The 25,370-nt window shown below is 39.2% G+C and overlaps 1 protein-coding gene across 5 annotated transcripts in view; it reads left to right on the top strand.

Annotated features, from left to right (window-relative positions):
• srrm3 (serine/arginine repetitive matrix 3) overlaps positions 1–25,370 on the top strand; it is a 437,508-nt gene that overhangs the window by 39,843 nt on the left and 372,295 nt on the right. For 4 of the 5 annotated variants that reach the window (XM_051930826.1, XM_051930825.1, XM_051930823.1 and 1 more), the window contains exon 2: positions 11,849–11,926. The exons of the other annotated variant lie outside the window; for it this stretch is intronic. The gene's annotated coding sequence lies outside the window, so the exon portion shown is untranslated. The remainder of the gene's footprint in view (positions 1–11,848; positions 11,927–25,370) is intronic. 5 annotated transcript variants of the gene reach the window in all.

Genomic DNA, 25,370 nt, shown 5'->3' with positions numbered 1-25,370 from the left:
TCGGTTGAAATTTTTACCTGAGACGTACAGTGTCTGTGTGAAGTGAGTTCATTATTCCAGCAAATGTAGGTTTTGATCTTTGTCTTGGTGTCCCACAATGTGCAAACTAAGTCACTTGGTAACTTAAAATTGTACCTTTATGAGTTCTGTGATGGAAGGCCACCTTATCCTAGGTTGTTTTTTCTTGTTGTAGACCCTTTCTGGATAGGTTCTAGATCCTCACATAGTGCCTCATTGTTATTTAGGCTTTTATAGATTGGTTCATGGAGGAGACATTGACCCACAAAAGATTAAATGTTGCAGACAGACATTCTGTCTCATATCTATGGACTGCTATAGAGAGGAAGGGTAGGAAGTAGAAGTGGTGAAAATTTTGGAATTTGAACTTCTCAAATAGTGAGGACAGGAAGACTTCAGAAAACAACAGATGTAAAGACAGTCTTGTATTATTGTCAGGAGGAGATGGGGTATATCCTCTGACACATGGTATACTGTATCTCTCCTATAGAATGTGACTTTCTCTTGATATTTCTGTGTAGCCCGTTAATATCCATGATCAGTCAATGTAGGTGACCGTTTCCCTCTGTTAGGGAGAAATATACCGGTGTCTTTAGGTTTGACTATCACCTGTGCTTAATAGGGTTTTCTATACTTGATCTGCCATATTTCACAATTTGAAACAATTCAAGTACTTTTTAGGCATACATTCTGAAACGCAATAGATGTAATTTTCTCGTCTCAAATGGCTGATTGCACTGAATACATGGCAGGATACTGCTTTGAACGGGACATCAGTCCATCACAGGGTACACACTCGTACCAATACTCTCAGGCCAATGTAAAGCTTCTAGTTAACCTATCCAGCACAACACTGGGATAGCGGGAGGAAAACCCATGTAGACACAAGTCAGGTCAGGTCAGGTTGGGGAGCATGCACTGGTACAGAGCATTGCCGCAACCACCACATGACAAAACAGCACAGGATCCTGGTTGGCAACTCCCCAAGCAGATAGGCAGTCCAGTCCTACCCTCCGGAAATGACTATCCATCTTCTACAACCAGGTGTTACGTTGGCATCTCCTTGGCCTGGTCCAGCCGCTAAGGTTCTCAATAATGAGGATCCTGTGATCATCATTGGGGAATCGCGCCACATGGCCGTAGTGCCGTAACTGATGCTCCCTTACAATGCAGGTAATGTGCCTCATTTAGGACTCCATGAGCAACCACTCATTTGACACAAAGTTAAACCAGCGGTACCCAAGAATTCTCAGATGTACCAAAGGAGTCTAGTCATCGTCTCAGGTCACTGGATAATGTCCTTGTCTCACAACCATATAGAAAAACAGGAAGCACCAGGACTATAAAGACTTGGACCTTCATTCTTTTGCAAAGATATTGGGAGCACCACACACCCCTTTTTAGCAACCTCATGACCCCCATGCACTCCCAATCGGTCTACTGACTTAATTGGAAGAGTCACCAGAGACATGAATGTTGCAGCCAATGCAGACACAGGCATAACTTGAAAATTCCACATGGGTACTAGCCATGCACAGGATTTGAACCAAGAAGCAGCACCACTGTGCCAATGTGAATCTATCTCTATTTTTAACATGTTCTATATATTGTAAAACAAACACTATTAATGGTCAATTTCATTGGACCCAGTCAGAGTTCACTTACTTGGGGCGAAGATTTCCCAAAATACTATGTCAAAATAGTTTCCTCAGGCATCCAACTATGCCTGATAAATGTCTCCTCTACTCTGTCTGCCTCTTACTGTAACTAAGAAGACAGCATCTCCTCCATTGTTTGCATCAGATTTTATGTTGTCAGGCAACATAATCATTTCTCTAATAAATTTTGACAAAAATAAATAAAGATTTAATTTGCTAGGTTTTATCCCTAACATTTTGGAGTAAGGCCTTCAGATAGTGTGGTTGCTTGTTAAGATTCCACAAAACTGAATGAACATTCATTAGAAGTGGTAGCACAAGACTTGTGAACAATGAGTATTTCATCTGCTAGCAATGTTTATAGTGTTGTGACTGTCATACCCTATTAGACAAGTTTAATTGTTTGAAATATCCACTTATGTATTACATTTCTCAAATCTCTCTATTATAAAAGAAAACTTGGGACGAGACCGCGACGAGACATGATCTTTTGAAGAGAGATCTTTTGAAGAGAGACAGAGAGACAGAGACACTTTCACGTCCCGCGACTTTGGCAAGTCACGTCATACTTACAACCTTTGGAAGCAAGTCCCGTGATACACATGTAGAGCAGGTTAGAGATAATGGAAGTAGGAAAATTCGAAAGTCTCAAGAAAATGGGAGTAAAGATCACAATAGCGCAAACAAATGTTAAATATTATTCGGTAAAATAACAGCGAAAAGAGATCAAATAGTGTTTGAGGATGTCTTGGGGAGAAAAGAGACAAGGCAGTGACTTTAAAACATTTGAAGTGCTGCACGAAGTGCAGATCATGCGGGATGGGAGCAGCAGCAAGCCAGCAGCTGATTGAGCAAAGAGGAGGTAAAAAAAAAAAAACAGCTTTTGTTTGATTCCCATTGTATCACCGTTTAAGGGGTTTCAGAGGAGCGAACACGTCTCCTTGGGGTGTGTTCAGCCCCCCATTCACAACGGCGCGTAACTGTAGAGTAAAGATTGCATTAGCGCAAACAAATGGAAAATATTACTTGGTGAAATAACGTAACAGCGAAAAGAGATCGAGTAGTGTCTGGGGGAGAAGATAGACAAGGCAATGATTTTAAAACGTTCGAAGCGCCGCACGAGATGCAGATCACGCGGCACGGCAGCAGCAGCAAGCCAGCAGCTGATCGAGCAAAGAGGATGTAAAAAAAAAGGAATTTGTTTGCCATTGTATCACTGTTTAAGAGCGGTTTTGGAGGAGCAACCACATCTCCTTAGGGTGCGTTCAACCCCCCTCTTCACAACGGCGCATAGCTTAGTGGGGGGGAGGGGTTGGCGAGTGAAGCGAGCAAGGGGCAAAGCCCCCTGATTCTAATAAAAAGCTAAATATTGCTTTTGTGCATGCATGATTATAATTTCAAAGAAAACACGCTTGCAGTGTTATCACAAATTCACTTTCAGACTTCGAGGATCCAAGATGACGCGTAATTACCTAGTTAATAAAAAGCTTAATTCTGTTCAATATTCAAAATTCCCATTTTTCATCAGGAAAATTAAAATTATATTTGATTGAGTGTATTAAAATAGCCTTTGACATAGAGGCCAGTAAAGGATCCCTGACCCAGTCTGAAGTGACATAACCCTATTAATGTAAGGATTTGCTTTTGCACATGTAAAGATAGGCGCCACCTGTCTTCCAATACTAGATAGGTTAGCCTTAAATGTGAAATGTTTGATTATGCTGAAAAGAACGGTGCTATCACTTCACTTCATGAATAATGAAAAAAGGTAAACTTCTTTCATACCAGAAACAAAAAACAGCACCTGTGCATACAGTGGGCTCTCAAGTTACAAATTTAGCAGAGCTGCTTACATATCAGGACACTTAATACTGTTGTAGTAGGCACAGCCCCACCCATGCGCACGCACAACAATATAAAGCTTATTGAGGGCCAGCTGTTGTGAAAGCATAATGAGGTAGAATAAGTAATGGCAGTGCTCTGTGGAAGTGCCCCTGCATTACAGTTGATGGCGAGCAGCTATTAGTATGGCAGCATGAGCAGCTCAGTGAGCATGTGCAAAAAATTCATTGGGAAATGGGCATCACTTACTTCTGTTCATAGATTAAAGTGACTGAAAAGGTATTCAAAGGGTATGTACTCTTATGAATTTATAGATGATGAAGTAAATAGATATTTCTGTCAGATTTTTACAGAATACATGAGCACAAGGCTTCAGGCAACAGTAGAAGAAGATTTGCATTTAAATACTTTAAAGCAGATGAGTCAAGTATGCTTCAGGGTGTACATATATTAAAGTTTAACAAATCTCCAGGGCCAGATGAAATTGTACAAGGAACAATGAAAGAAATGAAAGACACCCTTTCCAAAACATTAGGAAGTCTTTTACAGCAAATCAGTTCAGAGAAGTACATAATGGCTGAAAGTTCCAAAGTTGGATAAAATGGGATGCCAAATGAAGCATAGTGATTATAGCACAATAAGCTTTACTTCTGTTCAGTGTCAAGCAATGGAGAGTGTGTTGAGAATTATAACCTGGATGGATGGTACAGTGGCATGGAAATTAGAGCTTCTGCCTCCAGGGACCTAGGTGAAATTCTTGCATTGAATTTGCCTGTTTTCCCCGTGTCTGCAGGGTTCAGATACTCTGCATTTCTCCTGTTAAATTAATTGACCACTCTGTATTGCATAAATGTATCCTGTGATGGGATGGCATGCTGTCCTGGGCTAGTTTCTTTATCAGTGAATAGCTCCTCATGACACTAGTGCCTGCTTTGGGCTAATTTTCATTTTGAACAGATATGATATACAGTTATGAACCCAGACAGCTCATCAGTGGACTATACAGGTATACTGTATAAGTAATACGGAGTAAACTCTGCAAAAAGAACACAGCATAACATATAGTAAGACAACATAACATTCTCAAATCCAAATCACCAGATTCCATAGATTGAGTGAATTCAGTCTATCCTGGCAGGATCAGGAGTAAGGCAGAAACAAACCAGAATGAGGTACTGTACTTTGGTATAGCGGGTCCATGGTTCTGAATGAAGGCCAGTTTTTAAATAATCTATTTGGCTGTGTCAGTCTCCATGCAATTGTGTAGCCATGGGGAGTTGATGAGGTAATTGGGGAAAGTCGCACCTGCACATGAGGGTGCGATCGTTCTCAGTTGCTTAATCGGCTTCCTGCGGTGTGTGATTGAGGTGCTGCGCCCAAGGAGCTGTATAAGTACGGGTTGGCATAGGAGAAGGAGAGGAAAAAGGAAAGAGAAGAAAAAATGAGACGAGACCAGCATCGGGAGTGGAAGAGAGAGGATGAGCCAGCCAGCTGGATGAGAGAATTCAGCACAGTCAGGGGTCCCGTGTGGAGCTAAGATTCGGTGCTTGAGGAATGGATCGCGCCCATTGACTGTGTGAAGGAGTTGGTTTGATCGAGGTGGCATCCTCCTTAGGGATCTGAGGGGCGACTACATGTGCGAGAAGGAAGATGGGAGGACAGTTTGATTTGCCCCATCGGCCAGTTCATTCGGTTACATTACCAACGGTGTTGGGCTCCCAAATCTGAAAGTGGGAGTGTGGAGCAGGACCTGCACCGTCACAGATACTAGTCCACCCCAATGCCCACTCACACACATATACACTCGCTCTAACACCAGGCCAATTTAAAGTTTCCAGTTCATGTCTTTCAGAATGTGGAACGTAAACTCACGCAGGTGCTGGGAAGGTATGCTAAATCTACAAAAAAAAAATGTATGGAAGCAGGATTCCAACCCAGAATATTAAATCCAGGAAACATTAGCACAAATCTTTGTGCTACTGAGAGGTCAACAAAAAAGTAAAATTGTTAAAATGAACAGCAAATGAATGAATAAAGAGTGCCTTCTGTGCTAAAAGGCATGGCTGCAATGATCCATACTTTTGCACAATTGTGCATACAAATTAGAAAAACTGACCAGTTAAATCAAGAAATGAATTAAAAGTAGGAGCTGGACTGTAAATTAGAAAGTGGTTTAAGAGGATATTACCAGTTTCAGAGGTACCACAGGCCCCAGTATGGAAACGGCTACTATATTGATTTTTGTTACTTTGTATGGCCTGTTCTGAGGCATTCTTGGACAAGTGAAGTCCTGAGTGTGAATCAATGGCAGGTTCTCTACCGTATATAGCAAGAAGAACTGAGTTCAGAGTAGAGAACATGTGCTTGAAGTTTCAAGAGTGTGGCCAAAGCCACTTGGACTAGTGAGTGTGCAAACATTTGAAGTATTGTGACCTACATTCATGCATGGTTCTATGAACCTTCTTATTTAATTCAGCACCATGGGGAAAAATACTGTAACATGTTGCTGTTAGATATAGCATTTACAGTAATTCCATCCATTATCCAACCCGCTATATCCTAACTACAGGGTCACGGGGGTCTGCTGGAGCCAATCCCAGCCAACCCAGGGCGCAAGGCAGGAAACAAACCCCAGGCAGGGCGCCAGCCCACCGCATATACAGTAATTAAGTGTTGCATATAACTTACACAAAGAGAAATATACATGTAATTTCATTTCTGATGTCATCAGTCATATACAGTATAATGATAACATACTGTATCTATTGCACCTCTGACACTAGGTAAAATTATACGAAATGCAGTGGTCAACAAAAGCCAACTATGGATCCAAAAAACGAGGCTGACAAAAGGTCAGGTCAGGTCAGGTTGGGGAGCTTGCACTGGTACAGTGCATTGCTGCACCCACCACTCGACAAAACAGCTTGGGATCCTAATTGGCAATCTCCCAGGCAGACACACAGTCCAGTCCCACTCTCCGAAAATGACCCTGTATCTGCTGCAGCCAGATGTTACATGAGCATCCCCTTGGGCTGGTCCAGCCACTCGGGTCCTCAACAGTGAGGATCCTGTGAGTAGGATCACCCTCAGGGAATTGTGCCACATGGCACATGATGCACGTAATGTGCCTCATTCGGGACTCAATGAGCAACTGCTCGTTCAACACAAAGTCAAACCAGCAGTACCCAAGGATTCTCTGAAGAGACACAGTAACGAAGGAGTCCAGTCTTCATCTCAGGTAACTGGATGGCGTCCATGTATCGTAACCATATAGCAAGACAGGAAGCACCAGGACTCTAAAGACTTGGACCTTTTGCATAGATATCGGGAGCGCCACACACCCCTTTCCAGCGACCTCATGACCCCCCCATGCTCTCCCAATTCATCTACTGACTTCATAGGAAGAGTCACCAGAGTCTTGAATGTCACTGCCAAGGTAAGTAAACCTCTCGACAAGGTTGACCCTCTCTCCACAGACAGACACACTCTTGATGGCTGTACCCAAGAGGCCATTAAAGGCCTGGATCTTGGTTTTTATCCAGGACACTTGCAAGTCCAGATGCTCAGACTCCTCACTCAGTCTCTTGAGAGCCCCAATCAGAACCTTTATTGACTCCGCAAAGATCACAGCATCGTTGGCAAAGTCAAGATCAGTGAATCTTTGTTTACCAACAGATGCCCCATAGCCTCTGGACACCATGACCCTGCCCAACATCCAGTCCATGCAAGCACTGAACAGAGCAGAAGTAAGAACACACCCCTTACAAACCCCAGAATTTACTGGGAAAAACACAGAGGTTCTGCCTCCACAAACAAAAGGGATAACTGAAAAGGAGCGATACAGACAAAGGTAATTAAATGGAATGAGCATAAATTGAAAAGAAGAGTTTCAATAAATTGTCACTGTTCTGCCCTACATGTTGTTAGCTGTTATTTGTTGAGCTGTGCTCCCCCTTTGTCTTGTCATTTATTAACACACCTGTCAGTCATGTCCCACACTCACAGTGGTGCCATAAATGTCTATGAAACTCACGTAAAGCATGTATGTCCCATAATAAACATGTGAATACAATACGCCCCATGTGTCTCACGTAGGCACCCCTTTATCTCTTGTTTCGGTCATGTCCATAGCGTATCTTTAAGGTATATAAACCCCTGGGTCTGGTTAGTTGTGGTATGCAGCAATTTGAACCTCTGTTTACGTACTTCTCTTTGTCTTGATTCAACTGTAGAAATCACTCGACTTGTAAGTGTCTTTTAAAGCTTAATAAATCATTATTTGTTGTCTTTGGTTCTTTACCTGTAAATTTCTGTATGTTTCTTTTGTATATAGTTCAGTTTACAATGAGGTACGTCCAGTAAAAGCCTTCAAGAAAGCTCACCCCTTATCGTTTTTATGTGGATGTACCGAGTTTTTTAAGCTCTCTGCGGCTGCGTTGCACGGACAGCGCGGAGTGAGGCAGAAAAGTCACTGTGAACAAAGCTCAGAGATCAAAAGCCCAAAAAGTATATGAAAGACAAGGCAAACTTGTGGTGCAAGAGACCTTGTGCAAGGATTTTAAGATTGAACAGTAGAAAATAACAGATCACTTAAATAATTGTTCTGTTGTCAGTGAATTTCAGGCATGTAAACCACCAATGAATTGCATAAAACCAATACCACTGAATTGAACGAGTGAATTATTCTTTTACGCATTCATGGATGCATAAGAATCTTCAACGATTTATTTGTGCTAATATAGTGCTAGTTGGCATAGCACTTGGTCCAGCTGCCTCCAAGCTATACAACTCTAAGGTGGAAATTCTGGCCTGGACATTGTCTATGTAGTGCTCTCCCCAAGTCTGAATGCATATTCTATGAGTACTCCGGTTTTCTGTCCCGCATCATAAAGACTTGCAGGTTAGATTAGTTGGTGACTCTAAACTGGCCCTGTATGTGTGCATATGGTTGTGCACATTAGGGATTCCCGAAATGGATTGGCATACTGTGTAAGGTTGATTCCTCCCTTATGCCCAATGCTGTCAGCCAAGTATTTGGATGAAGTGAGTTCAGTAATGGATGGATAGATGTTATAGTGCTTTTCAGATTATTTCTCAAAAAACATTGTTTGTCAAGGAACAATAAGAGAGACAGGAAAGCAGGCACCCCATGGAGCTCTTTTCAGAAATACAGTTAGCCCACATTAGGTGACATGCAAGACTTCTGAGGTAAATCAAAGTGTCCAGTACATAGTAATCAAAGCAAGCTGATGCAGCATCTACATCTTGAAATTACTGGGTCGTCTGAATTTCTGCCTAAAAAAAGAAAATCTGTAGGGGTTCTGTAACACTGTTTTCTTCCCCCTAATTAAACTCAATAGCCTTTGAATTTCTTTTCCACACTCTGGTAATCTTTGTAACTGCAGTTTTCAAATTATCTCTGTCTTTACAAACAAATCCACAGTCAGAGGAAAGTGCTTTTAATTATTTGTGGACTGTCTCTCTAGCCTGATCTATCCTGAATCAAAAAGTAATATATCACAGGTACCATTTTGACCAGTCTCACTGATATTTGTCTGATTTTCTGTTCCTAAACTATCACTTGGAATCAGAGATTGAGATTGGATGTTTCAGGAAAGGGATGATTTGTCATTCTACTTCTGCATCTATCCTTTCATCCAGATCCTTCTCTTTCTTTTTTGAGTCACTCAGGAACAGATGCTATCCTAGGATAGGATACCACTCCATCACAGGGCACGCTCACTCAGTCACTCACATACCCATAATCACTCGCACTGGCACAGTTTACATTTATCAGATTATGTAACTTGCATGTGTTTACGAGGTTCAAGGAAACATAGAAACTCTACACAGAAAGGGAATGGAACCCACCATGCCATCTTACTTCTAGAATAATAAGCTCTCAGTAAAAGCAATAAAGTGCAACTCACTCATGTGGCAAGCTTCCTAAACCTCTGGATTAAAACTCCTCTGAAAAGCTTTCTATAAATATGCTTCCAGTCTCATTTGACCTTGTGTGGCAATGGTAAGCGTAGCTCAGAAGGTACTCATTCATCTTTGGGGCTGTTCCTGTGGCGCTGAGCTGCTTATCCTGTGGAATAGCTGAACGACTGAAGTGTGGTGAAGCCGATGGAAAGTGGTCATTTTGCTTAAGCTGAATTGACCATTGTAATGAAAGACTCATCAGAAGTTAAAATTTATTTTATTTGTTACTCTTCATAGCAATAATTGGACTTGGACTGTAAGAAATTAATTGTGTTTGATTATGAAAGTGTTGAATCCTAAATATACTTTAAACTTTTGTTTTTATGGTATAAGCTTATGGTTTTGTTATTTTAATATAATAATAAATTAACAGAAGAATAGGCAAGATGAGGTGGCTTCCTAAAGACAGGGATAGCCAGCTTAATCAGGGATGACTTTGTTCCATTTGCTTGACTGTCCTGTTCTGATTTCCTGTCTTTATACTCAGTTTGTGCATTCACTGTGATTCTGCAGCACGTGCTGTCCTTTTTTTGAGACATTTCTTAAACCTCAGTTATGTTTCACTATGCTGTCTTCTGTGCGTCTCAAATGCTTGTTGGGAGCTCTTTACTCCTGAGCTCAAAAAATGAGTCAAATTTCAGCAAATCAACAAATTATGTTTTCTGCAAATGAGTGCATTGTCATAAATATCTAAGTCTGCTCATAGCTGACTGCCTTTAAGAAAAACGGACAAATGGATGAATAGTAGAGTTAGTAGAGCACCAAATTAATGTCTGTGCACTAATATTTAAATTCAGTGGAATTCTGAATTCTGACACAAGAATGATAAAACAGGAAAATGGGAATGCTGCATGCAAAAGGAGTTCATCTCCATGCATGCATCAGCTTCTGTTTAAGAAATGGGCAGTCTAAAGCAGTAACTGGACCCAACTGAAGCCAGTGCCCTTCCTCAATCTTGGTTGTTATTTACTGACGCCCTGTCCAGGGTAGCTTCCTAACTTGTGCCCAGTAGTGCTAGGATAGGCACTGGTTCCTCACAACTCTGAATTTGACAAGCAAATTAGTAATTAGATCTGTGATTGTTATCTGGCCGTGAAGATGATTTTTCTTGATGCTTCTATTTTTTCACATATTAGTGAAATACAGTATATTCTTGTGATTGATTTAGAGAGTATCACGTTTATAAAACCTTAGCAAAATCTTACTGTTTATCTGTAACACTGTATGGAGTTGCTCAGTGTGGTTTGCTAATTTCACAAGTGCCATATTGCTATTGAAGTATTCTACAGCAGCCACAGTTACAAATATAGTGAGCAAGCAATCATAGCTGTTAAGCCACAAATTTTTTAAATAGACAGAGTTTGTATTTGTGACTATCAGTTTGGCACATTTTCGCCCTATGTGTTTAAATGAATCCATGTTTTTATGTGTATTCATTGTGCAGTTAGTGTTTGTTAAATGTTGTAACTGCATTTACCTGTGAATTTGTTACAGTTCTTTAAGCCTACATTTTGCAAAAATTAGCTAATCTGAATTGAATAAATCCTAGCACGTGCTCTGGCACTATGTCGCTTGAGACTGCAAGGGTAGTGCTGTGCAGAGCCTATAATATCCCAATAATATACCAACAGCAGTACTTGCCACTCCTGAATGGTTGCACTTTTAGCTGCATGGCTTTGCTTTTTATTTTATCAGCTTCCAGTTTTAGTATTGGCATTGTCATGTGGAGAGTAATCATTGCTGGCTGCTTGGAAAAGAACCCTTAAGAATGCATAATGCTCCACACCAGTGTGCTACCTGCAGTTCAGCAAAAAGTTTGGACATTACCACTACCCAAAAGAATGAGCATTATGAGTTCATCAGGTTATAAACTAGCATTAAAGGAAATGGGTGGCACAGTGGTACATCTAGTTGATTAATTCTGGGCTAAGATGCCCTCTGAGAGTTTTTGAGTATTGCCCCTGTTCTCTAACTGATTTTCCATGGATATTTAGTACCATTCAATGGTATCATGTCATGTCAATTGGTGCTTATGAACTGCTCTAATTCTGCAGTGTTTATATGTGTCCTGCAATAAAGTGGCATCCTATCATGAATTGCATCCTTTACTGCCAGAACATTTTACAGCTGTGAGCTACAGGAGAATGCAGGCAATGAAAATTTATTTTAATCTATGATTACACAATTCTAAACTTGGTAAGCATGTCCGGCAGGAAAGGCGCTCCCATAAACAATTTGGACTTAATTTTTTACCAGAAGGAGAGATGCAAGCAATTACACATGAAACGTTTTTTTATGAATTGTTGTTGCATATTTTTTATTTCTTTTTTATTTCTTTTTTCAAGGAGTCCAATTCACCAGTTAAGCACACAGAAAGATTTGCTGTTTTTACCAAAGACGAGCAGAGCACGCTGGCAGAATTGGTGAGTACATTCTGCTTTGATTAATGACTGCTCACAGACAATTTTATTTTTCTTATTTATAGCTTTGGCTTTTATGGATTCCATGTTCTTGTTTCAAATGTGTCTTTAGTGTACCTGTTCTGAGCTTGTATCTGTTCTGTAGCGAAGTAGCAAAGAAAAGCATTTTATTATTGTTAACACTTAAAAGGTTTATGTAATCACTCTAAACCAAGCAAAAATAAAATAATTGTAAACAGTAGCTTAGTCTTTGATTTACTGAGCTGTTATTATTTGGATATAAATTTGTTTGTCCAATCCTAGAGTAACCAATTGTTAGGATTTCAGAACAGTGGTGATTTAGTGTTACATTTATAGATTGACATAGTAAAGTACAGTCGTGGCCAAAAATTTTGAGAATGACACAAATATTAATTTTCACAAAGTTTGCTGCCTCCGTTTTTATGATGGTAATTTGCATATACTCCAGAATGTTATGAAGAGTGATCAGATGAACTGCAGTTAATTGCAAAGTCCCTCTTTGCCATGAAAGTTAACTTAATCCCAAAAAAACCCATTTCCACTGCTGTTGTGAAGAAGGCTTCAGGGTGTCTAAGAAAGTCCAGCAAACACCAGGATTGGCGCCTAAAGTTGATTCTGCTGTGGGATCGGGGCACCACCAGTGCAGAGCTTGTTTAGGAATGGCAGCAGGGATGTGTGAGTGCATCTGCACGCACAGAAGACTTTTGGAGGATGGCCAGGTGTCAAGAAGGGCTGCAGAGAATCCACTTCTCTTCAAGAAAAACATCAGGGACAGACTGATATACCACAAAAGGTAAAGGGATTGGACTGCTGAGGACTAGGGTAAAGTCATGTTCTCTGATGAATCCTCTTTCAGATTGTTTGGGGCATCCGGAAAAAAGATTGTCTGGAGAAGAAAAGGTGAGTACTACCATCAGTCCTGTGTCATGCCAACAGTAAATCATCCTGAGACCATTCATGTGTGGGGTTGCTTCTCAGCCAAGGGAGTGGGCTCACTCACCATTTTACCTAAGAACTCAACCATGAATAAAGAATGGTACCAAAACATCCTCCGAGAGCAAGTTCTCCCAACCATCCAAGAACAGTTTGCTGATGAACGATGCCTTTTTTCAGAATGATGGAACACCATACCATAAGACAAAAGTGGCTCGGGGAACAAAGCATCGAAATTTTGGGTCCATGTCCAGTAAACTCCCCAGACCTTAATCCCATTGAGAACTTGTGGTCAATCCACAAGAGGCGGGTGGACAAACAAAAACCCACAAATTCTGACAAACTCGAAGTATTGACTATGCAAGAATGAGGCTGCCATCAGTCAGGATTTGGCCCAGTAGTTGATTGACATCATGTCAGGGCGAATTGCAGAGGTCTTGTAAAAGAAGGGCCAACACTGCAAATATTGACTCTTTGCATAAAATGAATGTAATTGTCAATAAAAGCCTTTGAAACTTATGAAATGCTTGTAATTATACATAAGTATACCATAGAAACATCTGACAAAAAGATCTAAAAACACTGAAGCAGCAAACTTTGTGAAAACCAATTTACTTGTGTCATTCTCACAACTTTTGGCCATGACTGTATATAGTTTTGTCCCACTTTGTTGATTGTTTCTGGTTTAACAACAATAATAATAATCATAACCACAATAATAATAATAATATTTTTAGTAGTAGTAGTATTATTCTTACTACTAGTAGTGTAAGTCAAAGTAAGTCAAATTACTGATGTATTCATGGAAAGGTTCAGGTCCTTTGGTGTGAGCAAAATATTTCTGTAGTTGCAACAGGAGATGCCAACTTATTAAATATGTTAATCAGCAAGACTGGCACTGTCTGCTCTTGGAATTTTTCTAGACTGTCAGGAGGTAATAACAGAGTGAAGCATGGTGGCTAAGCTGTTGGTTATGATGAAGAGCATCTCATGCCCTCTTTGTGACACCCTGGTGAACCAGCAGAGCACCTTTTACACAAAGCTAAATATACCAGGCTGCTCCAGTGGGTGCTGCTACAGGTCTTTTTAGCAGAAACCATATATGCTTGTCTGGACTAGTTTTTTTTGAAGATATAGTGTGTTTAATTGAAATATTTCAGGAATGTATTTTATTTTGTATTTATTGTATAACTTTATTTATTTGCTTATTTTAGTTTTTAGTCTTGAATTCATTCTGTGTAGGTTTTTTGTATATCTCACTGTGTTAATATGTGTGGGCTGCTGTAACACTGCAGTGTTCTCTATCTATCTGTCTACAGTGGCGTGCAAAATTATTCAGTCCCCTTGAAAGTCATTATAATTTTCTGCCTGACAAAAGATTTGTACACATATTTATCCATTAAGTATTCTAATGTGAACTCTTATGCTATATCAGTATATTTCCAAAGTCCTAATAAACTATTTTCTGTAGATATTTAACTGTACATATCTAACTGAAAAACTTAGAAGTTAGTGTTTCCACAAATATTTAAACCTCTATGCTTTGGAAGCTCCAGGTTTACACAAATGAGAAATTAATCACAAACAACACAAAGGTGACAGTCATTTGACCATAATGAAACATAATTAGGTACTACTTAGGAGTCCTTTCTATCTCACTGGATATAAAAATCAAGGGCCATAGTCTTTCTTGAACAATCAGTGTAAAAATGAAGACAAAGGAGCATTCTGCTAACGTGAGAAACAAAGTAATGAAAATGCACAAGGCAGGAAAGGGCTACATAAAATATCAGAGAATGTGAAAGTCCTGCAAACCACTGTTGGATCCATCATCAGAAAGTGGAAGGTTCATCATAGCACCAAGACTCTTACTAGAATCTCAGAACTAAACATCAGAGCAAGATGTGATTGGTGAGAGAGGCTACTAAAAATCCAACCGTCACTCTCAGAAGTCTGCAATGCTCTTTGGCTAAAACTGGAGTGAAGGTGACTATAATAGCATGTATTGAATTTGCTATAAAGCATGAAAAAGACCCTGTTAGATGTGGGAGAAGATTTTATGGTCAGATGAGACCAAAACAGAACTTTTTGGCCAGACTTCAAAGAGGTATGTGTGGCTTGATATTAACACTGCCCATGCTTCAAGAAACACCATAACTTCGATGAAACATGGTGGTTGCAGCATCATGCTATGGAGATCATTTTCATGTGCTGGGACTGGAAATCTTGTTAGAGTTGAAGGAACAATGGATGGATACAATCACCACACAGTTTTGCAGGAGAATTTGTTCCAGTCCGCTATGAACCTATAGCTCGGGAGAATATTCATCTTTCAGCATAACAGTGACCCTAAGCATAAAGCCAAAGTGACACTGGAATGGCTCAGAAACAGAAAGGTGAATGTTTTTGAATGCCCAAGTGAAAGCCCTGATCTTAACTGTATTGAGCATCTGTGGCACTATTTGAAAACTGCTATCCAGAGGCACCATCTCACCAACCTAGAGGATCTCTCTAAATTCTGCCAAGAACAATGGGAAAGAATTGCTCCTGAACAATGTGCAAAACTGGTGCATACTTAATCCAAAAGAATTAAGGCTGTTATTGCAGCAAAAGGATTTTCAAGAAAGTATTAATGTGTAGGGCTTGAATACACATTGATTGAGACATTCAGTTTTTCTTCTTCAGTTAAATATCTACAGAAAATGGGTTACTTTGACTTTGGAAATGTATTGTTACAGCATAAGAGTTCACATTAAAAGTACTGAATGGATAAATATTTATACAAATCTTATGTTATGAATAAAATTATGATGACTTTTAAAGAGATTGCATACTTTTGCATACCATTCTATCTATCTATCTATCTATCTATCTATCTATCTATCTATCTATCTATCTATCTATCTATCTATCTATCTATCTATCTATCTATCTATCTATCTATCTATCTATCTATCTATCTATCTATCTATCTATCTATCTATCTATCTATCTATCTATCTGTGAGAAGTGGTCTGTGGCATAGGACAGGTTTAAAATAAATAACTAACATCTCAAGAGAGTGCAGGCTCAGAATGGGTGCAGATGTGTGCATGACAGCGCTGCTCCAGGGTTGATTATGGTGCAAAAGTGAGTGGATCAGTCAGGTGCCGCATTCATGCCTTGGAGTGGCCGGAAGGTCACATCTACACCCAATCAAGCCGATATAAAAGGAGCTTGCATGGCTGGGATGGTGAGATGGAGAGAAAAGAAAGAAAAGAAAGAAAGGTCAGGACAGAAAAAGAACAGAAAAGAGAGTTGGAAGTTAAAAGGAAAGATCCATGAAAAAAAACTGGACATGGCAGGATTGGGATACATTGCTGAGCAGATGAAAGGAGGCAGGCAGCTGGGAGGGAGCTCACTGGAGGAGCACAGGGCTGACGCTCGAGGGAGTTGAAGAGGGCTACTCAAGCTGAGCATTTTTGGGGTAGCTGGAGTGGCCTGATGATCACTCTCTATGTATTAAATTGTTTAAAGATTTATTGGATTTAAATTGTTTATAAATCAGATTTCTAAGCTGTAGTCTAATGCTTTTCTTGGATGACATGCTACTCCTAAGAGTGAAATCTCTTGCAGTTTTTTGGATTATCTGTAGAGATGTTCCACATATTTCTCATAGCGTTCCTTGATGGAAACCATCCATCCGAAACTTTTGTCCATATTCCACACCATACTATATTCATTTTTGGTTTATTTAATTTATAATTATGTGAAATACATTGATAAACAGGTACTGTTCACTTTTTCTTTGTGCCTTGATATAATGTTGAAGTACCCCTAAATCCCCAATGCTCATTCTTTATGGAAGACTTTCATTGTGGTCTCTTCAGCTGTACATTGCCATTCCTCAGGGAGAAGTTTGTAGGGTGCATTTGAAATTTGAAGGTAGGAGGGTGAAAATCAGCAGTGAAGTAACAAAAATACTCACTGCTAAAATTTGGCATTATGAGATCATTCAGAGTTGTATTCTGTTAATTGATATTTTATTACCATATTAATTAGCTGTCTTAAAAAAAAAGCATTGTGGTTTTATCTTGGAATTTCTTCGATATACAGCTACAATACCTTAACAGATTCATAGACTCACAGGAGTATGTGTTTATAAATGTTAATAAAGGATGAACGCACTGTACATGGTATATTCACAAAGTTCATTTCATTTGCTAAACAAACAATACAGACTCAAAATGAAAATAAAATCACTGGTATTGCATTTAACCCCGTACATGATACATGAACATTGAGAAATTACAACAAACATTCTTCAAAAACTACAAAGGCTGCTGTTTTTATTCCATCTTGTAGCTTTTCAACACAGAACAGAGTTGATGTCAATTGGTGGTGTCAATTAACAATCAATGTGGTTAATTTAAACCACTGACAAATTAAAATTTATTTTTTTAAGGTACAAGTTAAATAGATGAAAGTATTCAATGATCTTTCCATCCAAAACTGATACAATGGGAGAGTTCAGTGGATGATGCACCTGCCCCGGTGGAGCTGGGCCTGCCATTCTTCATAACAGCTGCTTGTCCCCGTCATTAATTGTGCCTCAAGGACGTCAATAAGTGCAAACCAAGTGGCAACAGCAACTATGTGACTACCAGTGTTACTTAAACCCAATCCCAACATTCCCTTTTGTCTTTTTGTATCTTGCCATGGGCTTCAAGTTCCACAAAGTGGTGACAGGCTGTCTACACGTCTTCTTAATTATTTCAGTAAACATGCCTCTTATGTTTAGCAGCGTGGAGCAATGCATATTTGTAGGTCCTCAGATCAGAGAAGTGTTAAAAGATGAGATATCTGAAGAAGTTGTTGAATGAAGTTGAGAAAGCTGTTTGGCACAGCTCCAAAAGTGTCTGCATAAACATGTTGGGAAATCATAAGGCTGAAGTCAAGCCTGAAACTGTGAATGACCTTCTCTAGCCATTCCAAACAATCTGGTGCAATATGTCATTGAAGAATCAATTCTTGGACACTCATTTGCACTTTTTCCCTGAAAATGTGGGTGCTGTCATGGATGAACATGCCAAGCAATTTCATCAGGACATTTCCAACTTGGAAAAGTGTTACCAAGTAAAAAGTGGAATTCCAGTACAATCACACTCGTGCAGTATATAGTTGGCAATTAATGTAAGAAGAATGGCTTTGGGATGTGTGTGTGTGTGCTGAAAGACCTTAAGGAAACACAAGGATATGAGAACATTCAGATTGCAAAAAGACTTTGTTTATAGTCTGTACCCCGGTCCTTAGAAGTGTCAGGAAACAGGGCCAACAATTGAGCCACCATGCTGTATTTTGAAAATCAACAGAAGTCACATATGTGCCACTATGATCAAGTGCTTTTATTGTTCCCTCATACAATTTTTGCATATTAATAAAGCACTAATGTACTAATGCTGTTTTCTGATATTCTAAATTGTTTGTGCCAGTCAGATGGAAAAATACCAATTAAATGGACTAAGATTCCATTTTGGAGTGCATTAAAATATGTAAATGTCCAAGGAGATGAGTGTTTTTCATAGCCGCAATATGAGTGGAGGCAGATTGGTGCACAAAGAATAACAAAACACAATCCAAGCCAACACTTGCTTCTATCCGCAATTTCAAATACTTCTATTTCCAGCCTTTATATCCAGTGAGACACTTCACATCATATTGACCCATGCCTCTAGGCTGATAATTATTTTATTCTGAAGACGACACTCATGTGAATTATGTAACTGGGGCCCAGTCTTCCTATATTCAAGATCCTCATTAGTGGAGCACCATAGCCTATAAGCAGACAGGATTTCAGGCTTTTTAGCTTCGACACAATTTATTTTGATTCTTGCATTGTCATGGTCTACTCTCAATTCCTGTTATCCAGGTATATTTAATGAAGGCAGACATTCCAAGCTTTTCCAAGCATATTGAAATATACTTGAGAATCTGCCCACATTAGACAGCTTTCAGTGTCAACAATTCTAAATAATTCAGGTGCCACGTCAAGCCTTTTATGTCAGTGGGCTTAATGTTGTAGAACACACAGAGTGACACTATTTTATATAACATGAGAAAGCGAAATGCAGTTACAGAGATTTGAGAGACCCATTTTTATTTAAAGGCACTTTGGCTTCACTGTCGACATAAAGTAATGGTGTGTGTTTCTGCAATTAACAGGACTGCAGCATCGCCTGATTCATAATTCTCTTGTAGTTGTCTTTTGCTGAGTCTTAGTCATTTCTGCAATACACCACAGATGTTGCTGCCAAGTAACATCTGCCAAAAAGACAAGGACGCAAGCTGATGTAGGTTCATTGCAGAGACTTACTGGCTTGTCAGACAGGAAGAAATATATTCTTTCAGGATTAATATACAGCCTGAATCCTTCTGTTCCAAGGATGACCTTGTAAGGTGAAAATTTTTGTGCAGAATTTTCCAGCTCAGTCTAGGTGTGAAACACAATGGCAAATATATAGGTATTTAGCTCATTCTTTACATGTTTGTATATTATTATATTCTAGAAGGGAAATGTCCTAATTAAGGGGACAATTTATTACTCTTGATAGGAAAACTGATAAGTTGATATTCAGTAGAAAATGGATGACAGTATGTGAAGTAATTAGAAATTGGCCAGGAGCAGCCAGCTATCTCTATATCCTGTCCATCCACCTATTTCATAACTCAGACAGCCTTGGGCACAAGACATAGTCCAACCATGGATGGAATTGCAGTCCATCCCAGGACATGCTAACTCATTCATACACACACACACACACAAACACACACACACTTACATAGGAAAAATTAAGAGTGAACAGTCAACCTAAACTGCATATGTATGGGAATAAAACCTGAGTACCAAGAGTATATCCCCACAGAGAAATGGGGAGTACATCCAGATTCCACATGAACAATGGCTAGGCCAGAAAATGAAGCCAAGTCTCTGCAGCAGTGAGGAAGCAGCAGTAACCACTAGGGATGTCATGATACCAGAATTTTTGTATTCAACGCCAATACCTGTGAATTTTTACAATCCTCTCTAGCTATTTGATACCACCGCAAAAACAGAAATCTCATTAAATGGCTTTTCAATTAAAGTACCTACATTACTCAAATGGACAATAAAACAGTAACAACCAATTTAAAATACTAGTAAACCCATCAGATATTTATCCAACTATCATTTAAGTAAACTAGTATTGGCACTCATAAATGTCAAAATATAATGCAGGGTTTGAATTTTAAGGGATTCCCCCAGTGTAACGACAAGAAGGGTGGGGGTGTTATAATCTTGGAGGGCTTTCAGTATAGGGTTTATAAATAATGATATAATCATTGACTACCTGATTTATCTTACCACGTACACATTCTAAATTTATTCTTTGACATTTTCCCTCCAGTAACTGAAAAATACTACTTATAAATCATGTCATGTCATTTTCTAACTTACTTAATCCAGACCAGAGTCACAGGAGCCTATCCCAGCTAGCATAGGGCAGGAACAAACCCTGGATAGGGTGCCAGTCCATTACAGGGCAAACACACACACACAACCCCACACCTAGGGCCAATTTAGCACCACCAGTTCACCTAACCTGCACGTCTTTGGATAGAGGGTGAAAACCCATACTGACAAGGGGAGAACATACATACTCCATGCAGTGTGGAGACCAGGTGTATGAACTCTGGTCTCCTTACTGTGAGGCAGCAGCACTGCCACTGCACCACCAAGTCACCCATTTGCTTAAAGTCAATGCTAACAATAACATTCAAGCAGTATTATATCTGCAGTGTGGATAGATAATTCAGGATATTTTCATTAAAGAAATTCCTTTTATACAGCTGGGGCCCCGTCCCCTTGGATTCCACGTACTGTATAGGAGACTAGTCAGGTACCAACTAAAACTACTACTGCATAATAGTTAATAAATCTATAAATACAATAAAGACAAAATATGAAACCAAAAACAGAATTAACAGCAAAATATAGAAAATATACAAAATAATAAAAGAAAAAAACAATAAAAAACCTTAACCAAAAAAAAACATAAGCCAGGGATGAGACCCTGAGTGAAACATAACACTGATGTTCCTGTACCCCTGAACTTTCTGTTTATCAGGAACAGGTTAGACCTTCAGAACAAAGCTTTTGATTGGCAAAGTTCTTTCCCTCAGCTTTCTTTTCCAATATGTTTTACCTTTACCTTTTTGTGTCTGTTGGTGTGTCATTTTTATTACAAAGCAGTTACATAATGGATATGCAGGGAGAATAAATTGAGCATCAAATCCTCCTTTATTTAGCTTTTTTTTGTATTTTTCTAGTGTTTAATATTATTTCAACTTTGGCTTTGATCTATAGATTTGTACTATACAGTTTTACTTAGCTATTTTATACTTATTTGGCTTTCCTGTTTTCAACCCACAGTTTGGTTTTGCTTTTTGTATTATTGACTTATCCATTCACCCTGCTTTTTTAGCCCACTTTTCTAAGGTAAGGTTGCAGGGCACCTGGGGCCTGTCCTAGTAGTCAATGGGCATAAGGCAGGAGCAACATCTGGATGGGGCACCAGCCCATCACAGTACTGAGTTATGTAAACAAATAATTTTTCTTATAATGTCTTTTAGTCCTGCGGTGGGTTGGCACCCTGCCCAGGATTGGTTCCTGCCTTGTGCCCTGTGTTGGCTGGGATTGGCTCCAGCAGACCCCCGTGACCCTGTGTTCGGATTCAGCGGGTTGGAAAATGGATGGATGGATGTCTTTTACATCATTGTTTCACCCAGCATCTGCACAGCTACTTTAGTATCGGCCAACAGTTGTGCTTTACAAAGTCACTTTGATGAAGTGGTGCACCATGCTGCAGCCATTACAGTCAATTTCACTTCCAGGAGAGCTGGTGCTGGCATACTCTGCTACTTCAGCTTCCACATTATTGTACTCAAAGGGCCTGGTTTTCATAGCAGCTTGTCAGCTGCCTGAAGTGACTTTGGTATATGATTGCTTCCATGATCGCATGTCCTCCAGTGGTCAGCATGTATCTCCACATCAGTCTTTTCTTTATGGACCTGTGTCCTCTGCTACCTAAAGTATGCTAGATCACCTGTGGAAAGGTCCAAAGGTACCTTAATGGGAGACAAGGTTTACTTCCTGCACTGTGTCTCATTTGACTTGACTAACCATGTCATAGCCTTGCCTCCTACTATCCTATTTACACTAGTCACACCAAGTTTAATAATTAAAAAGTATTCTTCTGTATTTTTATATCCTACTGTAATGTCAATTTCTAAGAGAAGTCATTGTAAACATAAATGTTCACATCTATCTATCTATCTATCTATCTATCTATCTATCTATCTATCTATCTATCTATCTATCTATCTATCTATCTATCTATCTATCTATCTATCTGCGTTGTACACAATATATTAATTTCTACACAAGTATTTTCTCTCTTTTATATCACCTTTACAAAAATATAATTCATCCTGTTGCAACTAAAATATCCACTTTCATAACTTGCCACTTCACAAATACTATATCTTGCCACTTTGCAAAGATTTTCTCCAATGTCTTTGTCTTTTAGCTTTAGTAATACTGTATGGTCTAACCATCCTCTATATGTCAGTCTCAACAAGTGAATATGGCTTTGCAGAAGCATATCATGTGAAGGATCGGGACCAGTTTCTACCGTACATGTAGTGATCTTGAGATGAGCTCTAAGCTTTCTGTGATCCTTGATTAGAATCAAATTGTTTGAGGAAGTGGGTTTATGGGATAAAGCATGTAAATAACTTTATTCATTAATGCAGTTTTTCTAAGCTGTGAATTGGTTATAAGATATGGCACTTCTATTTAAAAGATCTCTTACATTGTTTCTCAAAAAGAATTATTCAACATGAGTGAAAACTGCCAGTACTGAGCATGCTCATTTTGTTTTGTTTTTTTAAAAATTTTTTAGAGACAAACAAAAAAGGGGGCGGCATGGTAGCGCAGTGGTAGCGCTGCTGCCTCGCAATAAGGAGACCTGGGTTTGCTTCCCGGGTCCTCCCTGCCTGGGGTTTGCATGTTCTCCCGGTGTCTGTGTGGTTTTCCTCTGGGTGCTCCGGTTTCCGTCCACAGACATGCAGGTTAGGTGCATTGGCGATCCTAAATTGTCCCTAGTGTGTGTGTGTGTGTGTGTGTCCTGCGGTGGGCTGGAGCCCTGCCCGAGATTTGTTCCTGCCTTGCACCCTGTGTTGTCTGGGATTGGCTCCAGCAGACCCCCGTGACCCTGTGTTAGGATATAGTGGGTTGGAAAATGACTGACTGACAAAAAAGGTAATGTTTGTGCAGGCAGGCATTCAACTCTTTTTTTACAAGTTATTTATTATCTATTAAACTCAAAAGGACAGGTCATAACATTAAATGAGAATCCCATGAAATATTTCAGTTATACTTTCATTTATACCTTACCCTAATAATATATAAAATATGCATAAATAATTAAAGCTGAACACGATATGCACCTTTGCTCTCTCCTGCAGTAAGCCACCTTATAGAACTCTGTAGAAGGGCACTGGTGGATATGGCCAGATTTTAAAGACTGATGACTGAGCTGTTTGTTGCACCAAAAGTGTTGCTTTTGCTTTCAGCAGCAAATCAATGTTATGAATGGGATTTGAAATTTCAGTCAGCAGAGTGCAGCGTGCTGTATCGAAAGAAGCTGGACCTATCGATTGCCATGACATCAGTTTTCCCTTGAATTGGTATGTGTTTTAAACTTGATTAATGTGCCAGGCTACAGAAGAAGGCAATTGCACTGATGTCTCTGCTCCCAGCGGGCTTTATTAAAGCCAGAAAAAACATGAAAAATCCTCATTGTATCACTGGTGAACTTTCAAAACTGCATCATTTGGCAGCGAGGTGTTTCACCCCAAGAACAATGGTGGAAGTAAGATAGCTCATTAAAATGTCTACGACATCCACAGCATTTTTGCCTGGCTTACGTGCTTTGGAATCATTTTGAATCCAAAGAGTTTAAGACAGTAAGGCTTATTTTGTGAACCTTTAACTAATCCTTTTTTGCCTATAATTCAAAGGAGAAATTTTTTGCCATTTCTGTGCCAAGAGTTAAATTAGCTTTATTTTGTAATACTGTAATCCATTTACTTCACAAAGTTCAGCATTATTGTATACACCCTACTGTGAAGACTGTATTTTCTGTAACAGTGTACATTTTAATTCTGTAAACACTAACAACTCCCATAGGTGCAGGCATTGTACTGAGCTGCATTATTTTTTTTTACCCTACTGAGACAGTCTAAAAAGGGGATTTAATCAAAAAGATTGTGAAGTACTGTGCATTTATTGGTTTTATTGATACTAGACTTTGAAATCAGTGGACAGCTAATATATTTAGTTTGACGTACTGACCTTTATGAGTCATTTGTGCCCATTCTCAGGGCTATACTTAAATAAAAACCAAATCATCAACTTAGCTTCCAGTATCAAGCTTTATAAAAAGCATAGACAAAAAATAATGCATAAATGTTTAATTTGACGTAATTATCAAAAATTAGAATAAAATTGGAACAGATCAGTGCTTAGCAATGCTTCCTCAAGGATCTACATTCATTGTTATTTTGCAAAAAATAGGTAGTTTTATATTTTGCAAACCATTTTAAATAAACTGTGGTGGATTGGTGCCCTGCCCAGGGTTTGTTTCCTGCCTTGTGCCCTGTGTTGGCTGGAATTGGCTCCAGCAGACCCCCGTGACCCTGTAGTTAGGATATAGCGGGTTAGATAATGGATGGATGGATGGATTTGAAATAAATAAAATACTTTATGGATATATATTGATTTTGGTTACTTTTGAAATTTTCACAGAGGACCTTTGGCTGAATAACAGAGATACAGAAATCCACCACACTGTGTGATTGAATGCATTATTTTAGAAGATAATACAGTAGCACAGTGGTTAGTGCTGCTGCTTCATGGATCCTGCAGCCTGGGTCTGACCCCTGTGTTCAGCTGCTGTGTGTGTATAGTTTGCATGTCCTCTCAGTGTCGCCATACGCTTTTCTCCAAGCACTCCAGTTTTCCTCCCGCATTCCAAAGACGTGTGGGTTATGCAAATTCACAAGTGGTCTGAATGTGTGTATGCACTAAGTGGGCTCTTCAGTGGTCTTACTCATCATCTCATTTTAATTCCTGCTCTGCAACTGATGTTTCCAGGTTTCCATCCTCTGTTACCCTAAAATACATTAAATGAATATGAAAATTTAATGTTTTGTAGAAAAGAAATATTGTTAAGTAGACATTTCAGTTTTACGGTAGCACAATGTTAGTGATTCAGTAGTTTTTTTATGGTAATTTTTTTGATTTTTTTTTAGTTATTTTATTTGAAGAAAATAACATTGCATACAATCAAATTGAACTTATACAACAAATTACTTTATAGTCAAATTAGAAAACAAGATGAAAAGAAAAAAT

The sequence above is a fragment of the Erpetoichthys calabaricus genome, chromosome 8 (assembly GCF_900747795.2).
Source record: "Erpetoichthys calabaricus chromosome 8, fErpCal1.3, whole genome shotgun sequence".
Taxonomy (NCBI): Eukaryota; Metazoa; Chordata; class Cladistia; order Polypteriformes; family Polypteridae; genus Erpetoichthys; species Erpetoichthys calabaricus.
The sequence above is the reverse complement of the archived record's forward strand: the minus strand, read 5'-3'. Positions and strand labels throughout refer to the sequence as shown.